General features: G+C 44.9%; 1 long non-coding RNA gene across 1 annotated transcript; it reads left to right on the top strand.

The window, feature by feature from the left end:
• Positions 1-435: 435 nt before the first annotated feature.
• Positions 436-8727, top strand: LOC147021718 (uncharacterized). Its single transcript, XR_015060601.1, has 3 exons — positions 436-1008; positions 6905-6992; positions 8302-8727. It is a non-coding gene; the product is annotated as an uncharacterized LOC147021718 (long non-coding RNA).
• The last annotated feature ends 1868 nt before the right edge of the window (positions 8728-10595 follow it).

The following is a 10595-nucleotide window of genomic DNA, read 5'->3' as shown; positions in this document are numbered from 1 at the left end:
CACGTCTTGGGGGAGGAAAGTTTCTGTTAGGCAGATTATGTCTGGTTTGTCAGTGGCAACCTGTATGGAAAGATCTGAAAGGTTTGAGCGAAGGCTCCAGATATTTGAAGTCCACACTTTTAATGAAGAGGTAAGGGAGGAGGCTTTGGGTGCAGGGGGTGGGGGAGGGTAGGACAAGGGACGAGGGGGAGGGGGTAAGGAGGGTTGTTGAAGAGTGTGGGGGATTGCAGAATAGCTAGGGGAGGGGCCGAATGAGGAAGATAAAAGGCTCTGTGGTGCTGGGGGAGAGAGGGGACAAGAGAGGGGGAAGAAGGCAGTTGAGGATTTGAGGAGGTGGAGTGAAGAGATGGAGGTGAGAGGGCAGTAGAAGTAGGCAGCTTTGTGGATGAGAGGGGGGCAACTTTGAGAAGGATGAGTGAGGGGATGAAAGGTGGGACAAAGGTGAGGGGGGAATTTTTGAGAGGTGAGAGGGAGGCTTGGAGGGAGAAGAGTGGGATGGTTGCTTTGAGAGTGAGAGTGAGGGGTGAGAGGGGTGAGTTGGCACTGAAGTTGGAAAAAAAGAATGGTTGATGGAAAGTGAACATTCATAGCAAACTGGGTTTTTTTTTAAAGTTTTAGGTCAGAGATGCGATTTAACACAATTCTTGTTGGATGCAATAAAGGGGAATTCAGAGAATGGAGAGAAGAAACGCTGTAACAGTTGTATTTTTTAGGCAAGGAATGAAGGAGAGGTCGAAATTAGAGCAGTCTGTTAAAATAGCAGAAGAGTAGTGCATTATGAAACAGTAAAAAGTACCACATGTGTGAGAGAGGAAGATGAAGCATTATAAGATATCGTTTTTGTTATTATTATTAATGTTTGAGAAAGTTTTCAACAGATTAGGTCATGGAAGTGTTGTAGAAAAAAAATCGAGGAAGAAGAGGAGGAGGAGGAATAAGAGGAAGAAGAAGAGGAGATGAAGAAGAAGAAGAAGAAGAAGAAGAAGAAGCAGAAGAATCAGGAGAAAGGTAGCATTTTTTATTATTATTTAAGATAAGAAATAGAGACTAGTTGGGAGAAATGGGGGACGTTAGGAAAGTGGGGATGATATAAATTGAAGGTAATGGCGAGAAAAATCAAATAAAACGATCGTACACCGAAGGGAACCAGTAGGCCTCAAGCCTTGGCCTCAAACACCTGGTAAGGCAACGTCGACAAAAACTCACAAAATAGCATGATTTTTGAAACAAAACCGAACTCGGAACACACAGTAACATGAAGGTGAGAAAAATAAACAGTTAAAACGGGACAAATAACAACCGGAAACTTAACTTTGAGATCATCAGCAGAGAGCCCCAAAAGAGACCTCTTGACGCTCCAAACCCAGAACCGGAAGTCAAAAAAAGTCAAAAAAAAAAACAGGATGAAAAAAACAGGAAGAAAAAAAAATTGTAATTCGCTCAAAAAGGATTAGCCGATTCCAAAATCTTGAATGGTTTATGAAATATCACGTACACAAGCAAAGTTACCGAGATAGTTGCCATGTCAACATTTCAGACAATCACAGCTGTAATGTAATTATGTTAAGATAAAGACATAAGGAATAGTTCTCCGCAATATGAAAACTAAAATTAATGTTCAACGGTTTTTGAAAAATCACGAACACAAAAATACTGGACGGATGATCGGTCGTTCGGTTGGTTAGTTGGACAGAGCTCATTTTAATGTCTCCCGACTCCTCCCCCCGTCACGTCTCTGACCTTATCAGAGGGGTGGGTGAGAAAAACCCTGCTGGCATTCATGTGGCGAGAGGTAATACATCTGCCCCACCTTGATACATGGTGAGTCATGGGAGATGGGAATCAGGTCAGGTATGGGAGCATGTGCCAGAACAGCGCATCACTGCGTGCACTTTCTGCCGGTACTCCAGGGGCCTCCGTCTGGCCTTCCCCCAGGCAGATGCCAGGCCCATCCCCATCTCCTCGAGTCAATCTGCTGCAACCACGAGGCACGTGGTCGGCCCATTGGCCTCCTCCACTCACGAGACTCCCACGCTGAGAGAATCTGGTGAGCAGGATCAGCATCAGGAAAATGAGCCACATGTCCATACAGCCGCAACTGACGCTCACGGACCATGCAGGTAACAAATATCATCCGAGTCTCTCTCAGCAACTGCTCGTTGGACACAAAATCTGATCAGCGATAGCCAAGGATTCTACGAATAGACCTGGTACCAAAGGAATTGTCTCCTTCTCAGATCCTTGGTCAGAGTCCAAGTCTCGCATCCATAGAGCAAGACTGGAAGCACCAAGGACCTGAAGACATGGACTTTCGTCCTCCCGCACAGTGGCAAACCAGCCGTGCCACACCCCATGATCCAGTGAATCCATGACTCCCTAGGCCCGACCCAGACGTCTATTGACCTCTGACTCACAGCCAGCAGAGACATGAATATCACTGCCAAGGTAAGTGAATCTCTCCACGACCTCAACATCCTAACCACAAACAGACACAGACAGGACAGCAGCATCCAAGATGTTATTGAAAGCCTGGATCTTAGTTTAGACCCAAGAAACCCGTAACCGCAGCGGCTCCGACACCTCATTCAGCAACTCGAGGGCCCCCAAAAGGATATCTAAAGTCTCCGCAAAGATGACTGCATCATCTGCGAAATCAAGGTCCGAGATCTTGACATTCCCAAACGATGCACCGCAGCTTGATCTTTCCGTCATCCTCCCTAAAATCCAGTCCATACAAGTGCTGAAAAGTGTGGGGGCCAGTACACACCTCTGACGAATTCCAGTAACAACTGGAAATAAGTCAGAGATGGTACCACCACACTTCACAGCATACTCAGTACCAGAGTAGAGTTCAGACATCAGATCAATCAGTTTTGGTGGCATCCCATGAAGCCCAAGAATCCTCCAGAGGGCATCCCAATTCATTGAATCAAACGCTTTACAGAGCTCAACATTGGCTGCAAGCAGCCACTGCCGAAACTCTAGTCTGCGTTCGGTGAGGACACGAAGTGCAAGGATACAGTCAATCGTTGACCTCTTTGGTGTAAAGCCTGACTGCTCTGGACGCTGGTGCTCAAGCAGATGGTGGCGAACCCTATCAAGAATTATCCGAGTAAAGACCTTGCCCGGCACTGAGAGCAGCGTCACCCCATGGTAGTTGTTACAGTCTTGGCGATCACCCTTCCCTTTCCTGAGAGGGACAACAAGGCCCCTCTTCCAATCAGTTGGGATGATGCCTGTGTTCCAGGCAGAGCACAAAACTGCATGCAATGATCCGAGTGCAGCATTTCCACCAGCCTTGAGAAGTTCAGCATGGATGCCACAGATCCCTGGAGCTTTACCCCGTTTCAACTGGTTCACCGCAGCCTGTGTTTTCACAAGCGAAGGTGGACCACAGTTGATTGGAGGGTCAGCAACAGGGATTGTAACACCCTTGACGTCCAACTCGACAGCTGGGGGATCAGTCTGGTACAACCGCTCAAAGTAACCGGCCCAGCGGGCCTTTACTTCAGACTCCTCTGTGAAGAGCCTACCACTCTCTGCTCTAACTGCAGTGCTCCAAGGGATGGGCTTGGATGAATGCAATTCGCGAATTCCCCTGTAAGCAGGACGAGAATCACCTGTCCACAGGTGATGCTCTGCCCCCTCACAGATTCCTCGCACATAGTTCTCCTTGTACACCCTTAGTGCACATAGAGTTTTACGCCTCAGCTCCCTGAACAGCCCAGCTCTGCCATTCAGCCTGGCCCTGCGAATCTGGTCAATGGTATCCAGTGTCCCTTGAGAGACAAAATTCTTCTTTGCCCTGCGGTGAGTTCCAAGACATCCACCGGCAACATCAAGGACGGTGGTCTTGAAGGCACTCCACAACTCTTCAGGACCCCCCAAAGCACCCGGACACCCCGAATGTCCACTCAGCCTGTTTGCAAACTCCTCAGCTACTCTCTCATCCTTGAGCTTGCCAACATCCAGCCGAGGCTGGGCTGGTACCATTCTCCAGGATTTAAGGTGCAGCTTTAGCATTGCTACAACAAGCCGGTGGTCAGTATTGAGGAAATGAGCACTCCGGTAGACCCTGCAGTTCTGGATCATCCTCCAGTGACCGTCAACGAGGACATGGTCAATCTCCTTTGCCACACCGCCAGCATTGGAATACCAAGTCCAGCGATGAGCTTGTGGGCGCTGACGCCATGAACCAGCCACCCTAAGTCCATGACTTCTTTCAAAGTCAAGGAACTTAGTGCTATTCTGGTTCATAGTTCCAGACCCATGGGGACCAACACATGTCTCATAACCATCCTTATCAGTTCCAGTCGATGCATTGAAATCCCCGAAGACTCGAAGTGTATCTCGTCTGGGGCACTGATCAACCGCAGACTCGAGCGTGGCGTAGAATGTGTCCTTCACGGTGAGGTCACTTGCCTCAATCGGAGCATAGACAGAGACCACGGAAATAACACCTTATGAGTGACGAATCCTTTGTCTCATAATACGCTCGTTGACCGGTGTTACCTCAATTATCATTGGGATCAGCTTATTGGACACAGCTGCAGCAACTCCTTGAGTATGGTAACCATCAGAGCGACCAGACCAATAGTAGGTGTAACCACCCACTATTATCTCGCCACAATCCGGTCTCCGAACCTCAGAGAGTGCTGCAATACCGATGTCCAAACGCTTGAGCTCAGATGATAAGAGACAGGTGATCATCATCTCTTAGGGATAGGACATTCCAGGCACGCACCCGAAGGGACCGCTTCAGGTTAACCCAAGGAGACCGCTGTCTGGTGGACGACACCTCAGCACCACTCTGACACACTCTCCCGCAATCTGACCCAGGAATGTTACCCCGTGGTTTCCCTCCTTTCATCAAAGATTGGGGGTCCCAAAGGTTTTGCCCCAATCTCGTCATCCGGTGAGCTGCCCTGTGAAGGCAAGCTGCACAGGAGGTACTCCCATGGAGTGGGTTTTCAGATTTTTTTGCGTTTTTGTGTTTTGCGGAATGAAGGGTTTTACGGTGGTCGGAGTGCAAATCCTACCACCAACCTCCTAATAAGAAGTAACCCAACTGCTGGAGGACGTCCGCAGACACAGTTGGGCACGAGATATCGATGGCCGTTGGCTCACAAGGAGCTCCTCCGCCCTTTGATAGGTTTTGTTTTTAATCCTGCTGGGTGTCCATATCCAAACACCCTCCTCACCAGAAAACCTGGTGGGGGAGATGGTTTAGTCGCCAACAACCCGACCATGGAGCAGGTTCGTACAGGTTTACATGGTACCTGTAGCAGGTCACAGATCTAACCTGACCTGACACGCTGTGAGTAGCTATGGAGAACCAACGAAAGATGTGACTCTGTGGAGGTGTGGAGGATGCTGTAGCAACATCTGGTTCTTGAGGCCAGCTCCAAAGTCAAGTCATAAGTCATAACTGAAGGTAGCTCAAGAATTTCCAGAGATGAAGCTGCTTGTGCTTGCCGAGGGAAGATGAAGGAATTTTTTTTACTTGACTAGAGTGAGGCTCAGGGAAGACTGAAGAGCAAGATAGAGCTGAAAGTAGGACAAACATCAAGGGAATGAATGAACACGAAAAAGAGGAGAGCAATGAGGGGAAAAAGAACAGAAACTAGCAATTAGAAAGGTTGGGTTGGAAAGGTTAGTGGGGTAATAAAGATCAAAGGACAGAATTGGGGGTGACACAATTGTGGCAGTACACTACTTGCTTAAAGCTTTACTGGAAAGAGTGAGAGAAAAGAGCCTCTGTAAGGTGGTTCCATAGACCGCAGAAGTGATGAATAAGAGAGTTGAGGTATGCAGTCAACCTGGATTTTGGAAGATTAACCAAGAGGGCATTAATGGAAGAACTCATGCATCCTTGAAAAGATATGGAGGATGAGTAAGAATAATGAAAATGAGGGATTACATGATGTCATCAGCGTTGGGAAATCTTGAAGTGTGTCCAGAGACGTCAGGGAGGGGGGACAGAAGGTTCCTTATCACGCAAATGCCCGAAAAGGTCTGACAACATTGCCGAACTAACAAAAAGTGAAAGAAGTTTCTCAGACGCATCTTATCCTTTGCCAATAATTTTGTCATCGCAAGTTTTTTGGAGCCTTTTTGAGGCAGACCTCAAAATTTCCTCAAAAGGATTCGCCGATTCCAATTTGTCCTGTATGTAGTCAATTTTCACTGCAATAATACATCACAACTATCCTGGCAGCGAACGACCTGATAAACCTACAGATGCCCTTGAGATAGAGATATGTAGGATAGCGATAGCACTTTGCAGTATGCTATCACTAATTGATACGAGTCACAATTCTCAGTATCACGATTAATTAAAAAATATTACTGCACATGGGCATGATCACTTTTTGGGACCTTTTGGTGTACATGTGCAACAGTGACTGGAGTACTTCTGCTTTGATCATGATCATGCTGTAGCTACTGTAGCTGACCATTTGTAACTGTAGCATTTGTAACATGTTGTAACTGTAGCTGACCATTTGTATGGTGTGTTTTAGTTCGATTTGAGGCCTTGATTTCCTGTTCAATTTGTAACTTGCTGTTTATCTCCAGATATTTATTTGCCACACTAAATCAATAAAGAGAAGGATAAGGTTATTTATTTATTTATTTTTACCTTAAAATCATTGCCCTTGTAGTGTACTTTTCATCGGTGATAACTTGTTCGTATTTTTACATTATGAACTTTGTTCCATTTACTTGTCCAACCAATGGCAGTAGTGTAGGCATGGTTGTTTTTTTAAAATTGGGTTTCTAACCAATCATCTTGCCCCACACTACTATCGGGCTCTGGGACCACCCCTTAGACTGCTAAGAGGGATAAGCAGTGGGGAAGGCTTTAACGGAAGTGTGATGATGCTTTAATTAACTGCACCCACAGCTTCCTACCACATGCCATGTCACCGCTCCATCTTCAGTGGGTTTTCACTCCTTTCAACTGCAGGCCCACTATTGTCGAATCCCTTTTGGTGAGTAGCTTATTCCCATGGGCACTGGCCATTTATCACACCAGTCACCGAGTGGATCATATTATTTTGTGGACACGACGGCTAATTGGTCCACTGGTGATACACCATTTCTTGCTTCTTATTGAACTTGTGATTGTATTCACCCACACTCAAGCTTAACAGATTATGGGACACTACTCAGATTGGCCGAAGTCATCAACCTTTAGCAGTGAGTAGAAGTCGATAATTCGATTTTCTATACCCTCAAATAAATTCTGCCCCTCTTGCCTTTATCGCGCTCCAGCATCCCTGAGTGTGTCAAACAGGAAAAGGATATGGGGGTGGTAATATATTTGGGGGGGGGGGTAAGCAAACTAGGCTCTCATATGAGCTTTTTCTCTCATTTTTAGCTCTCATATGAGCCTCGACAGTGTATACTGAAAGAAAAAAAAGGCAGCTACAGGCAGCTACAGTTAAAACAAACAGGGTTTTAAGTTATATTCATAGGGGATAAATTATAAATCAAAGCAGGTATAGTGTTAATGCTGTATAGGAATTGAGGGAGACTTCATCTAAATATTGTTAAGTTTTGGTCACCACATCTGAGGAAGAATATAACTGCCATAGAGAGGGTTCATAGAGAGCTATGAGACATAGCTACCATAGAGAGAGAGAGAGAGAGAGAGAGAGAGAGACAGAGAGAGAGAGAGAGAGACAGAGAGAGAGAGAGAGAGAGAGAGAGAGAGAGAGAGAGAGAGAGAGAGAGAGAGAGAGAGAGAGAGAGAGAGAGAGAGAGTTCATGGAGAGCTACTAGACATAGCTGCCATAGAGAGAGAGGGTTCATGGAGAGCTACTAGACATAGCTATCATAGAGAGTAAGGGGATTGATTCTGGGCCGAGCTCGACTAAACTATGAGGAGCGGCTGAAGGAGACAGAAGTTTATACATTAGAAAGAAGGTGGTTATAAAGGAATCTGATGAAGATGTTTAACGTCATGAAGGGTAGAAACAAAAAAAATGCAGACCAGTTTTTCAGCAGAATAGACAGTGATGGGACCACATCCTGAAAGTAAAGAAGATGACAGTTTGGACAGTAATCAGGCAGGGGTCTTTCACTCAGAGAGTAGTTAATGCATGGAATGTTCTCCCTGGAAAGGTAGTGATGGCAGAAACAGCAAATTACTTTAAATTTGAATTAGATAGGTACCTCCAGAGTGACCACAATATCTTGTAACCCCTTGTAAAAAAAAACAAAAAACATTGTGACATTGCCTTTGTGTGCAAACTGCAAAGTGTTAAATCATTTCGTTTTCCTTTTCCCTTTTTTCAGATTGAATGAACGTAAGCATGGGTGGGTGATACAAGCAATTACACCATTGAACAACGGATTATTGTCAGTGTCTTGGTTCACAAACGTCCAAAAACAGGGGAAAAAAAACAATGGAGGAGGTGCGCATCAACTTCGAGCAACGATTCCCCCAAGAAGCTCCCGATAAAACAACATTTCTGCATTGGGAGAATAAAGTCTTTGCAACAGCCAACACAAGGTATGCCAAGAACTGGAAGGGCATCAACCAGAAGTCAGTCACTGCAAATTGGTTCAATAATCTGCTGCCAGGTCATCAAAAAGGTCGACCCGTCAATGATCCGTGAAGCTTGGAAGGGTTGTGTCATATGCTGTAAAATTGGTAATAAAGTAAAAGAGTACTGCTCGTGTATGTGCCATTAAAGTTGTAGAACCCTTCAGTGTTGTCAGCTTATATAAGAGGGGTTTTGTATGTTTGCACATCTTGAAGAATTAGGATGAAAAGTAAGGTAAAATTAAAGTAGGAAATGCACGTTTCAACTACAATGGCACTTGGCAGAGTGCACACCTCTGTCAGGCAGAACAGTTTATGTTTTGTATTCCATTGATAGGCCGGATCTGGATTGAGACCTGAGCAAAAATCTAATCGCGTCGTTCTTATGACCTAACCAACTCATCCACCAAGTTTCGTCATAACTCATCCAGAACTTTTTTGAGATATTGTGCTATATATCGTTTTTGGCCCCATCTCTCAATGGTGAAGAATCACTGAAAAAATTCTTGCATCCAGATCCAGATCCGGATCTTGACCAAAACACCCAATATCGTTGTCACACGCTTCGTCCTTGTCACACATCCATATCCACCAAATTTCGGACAAATCCGTCCATTACATTTTGAGATATCTTGCTCACAGACAAACAAATAAACAAACTGTAACATATGCATGAAGCGTGGTGTTGGCTTAGTGGTTCGGGTGGTGGGTTTGGGATCATCAGGTCTGAGTTTGAGCCCTGTCATCCACTGAATGAACACCAGGTGGGGTTAACTCAGCCTGTCATCCTTCTGAGGTTGGTGAAATGAGTACCAGTGAATGGGTCATAAGGGCATTGCATCAGTGGTGCTCCATAGTTGGTGATGCAGTGGTGATGCACCATTGATCATAGCCAGTTGAAAGCATGAAATCATGCCACCACAATAAGTGGAAGTATTTTATAAACAAACTAGAACGGGCACTCGTAGAGCGCATACCTTCGCCGCAGCCACTAGTTACCTTTGTATTAAGTTGTCCACAACGCATCTCAATACAAATATGCATTTCGTGACCCCCATGACCTTTGACCCACAACCGCTACCTAGGGTGACAATAGTACTATACCTTGTGTCATTTCAGAAGATGGGGAATTGAACACTGAACAATTTGGAGTTAATTTGATGTAAATCGGAAACATATTAACCGTTTTCATCATGAAAAAACGATGTTGACCTTTTTGTGACCTTGACCTTTGATCCGATCGCTCCCAAAATCTAATGGATTTGTCCTTTCATGATGCCAAACAAATCCAAAACAATTAAAGCCTCTCTGCGTTTTTTTTTTTGCGTTAAGTTGTCCACAACGCTTTCCGATATAAATGTGAATTTGTGTGACCCCCTTGACCTTTGACCCCCAACCGCTGCCTTGGGTGACAAAAGTACTATACCATGTGTCATATTAGAGGATGGGGAATTTAATTTTGAACATTTTGGAGTTAATTTGCAGTAAATCAAAACAAAATTGACAATTTAATCGTGAAAAAACGATTTTGACCTTTTTGTGACCTTGACCTTAACCTTTGATCCGATCGCTCCCAAAATCTAATCGATTTGTCCTCTCGTGATGCCAAACACATCCACAAAATTTCATGACAATCTGCAAAGTGGTTTTTGTGTAATGTTGTCCACAACGCTTCCCAATCAAAAACTCCATTTTGGTGACCCCCTTGACCTTTGACTTCCACAGACTAACTAGGGTTGCAAACACTATACCATACGCTATATCAGTGGATCGGGATTTGAATACTGAACATTTTGGACTTAATTTGATGTAAATCGGAACAAAATTGACACTTTAATCGCAAAAAAACGATTTTGACCTTTTTGTGACCTTGACCTTGACCTTTGACCCGATCGCTCCCAAAAGCTTCGCCTGGCGTCCTTGAGTAACTGCACATCAACTGAAAATTTCATGCAAATCGGTCTAGCAGTTTTTGCGCAATGTTGTCCGCACACATATTTACCAATAAATAAATACACAGGGGTCAATAAAATACCTTCGTCAA

This window comes from Eptatretus burgeri, chromosome 8, assembly GCF_056783735.1.
Source record: "Eptatretus burgeri isolate ZD-2024b chromosome 8, Ebu_testis_v1, whole genome shotgun sequence".
In the NCBI taxonomy this organism is placed as follows: Eukaryota; Metazoa; Chordata; class Myxini; order Myxiniformes; family Myxinidae; genus Eptatretus; species Eptatretus burgeri.
Note: the sequence above shows the minus strand (reverse complement) of the source record. Positions and strands in the feature narration are given on the sequence as shown.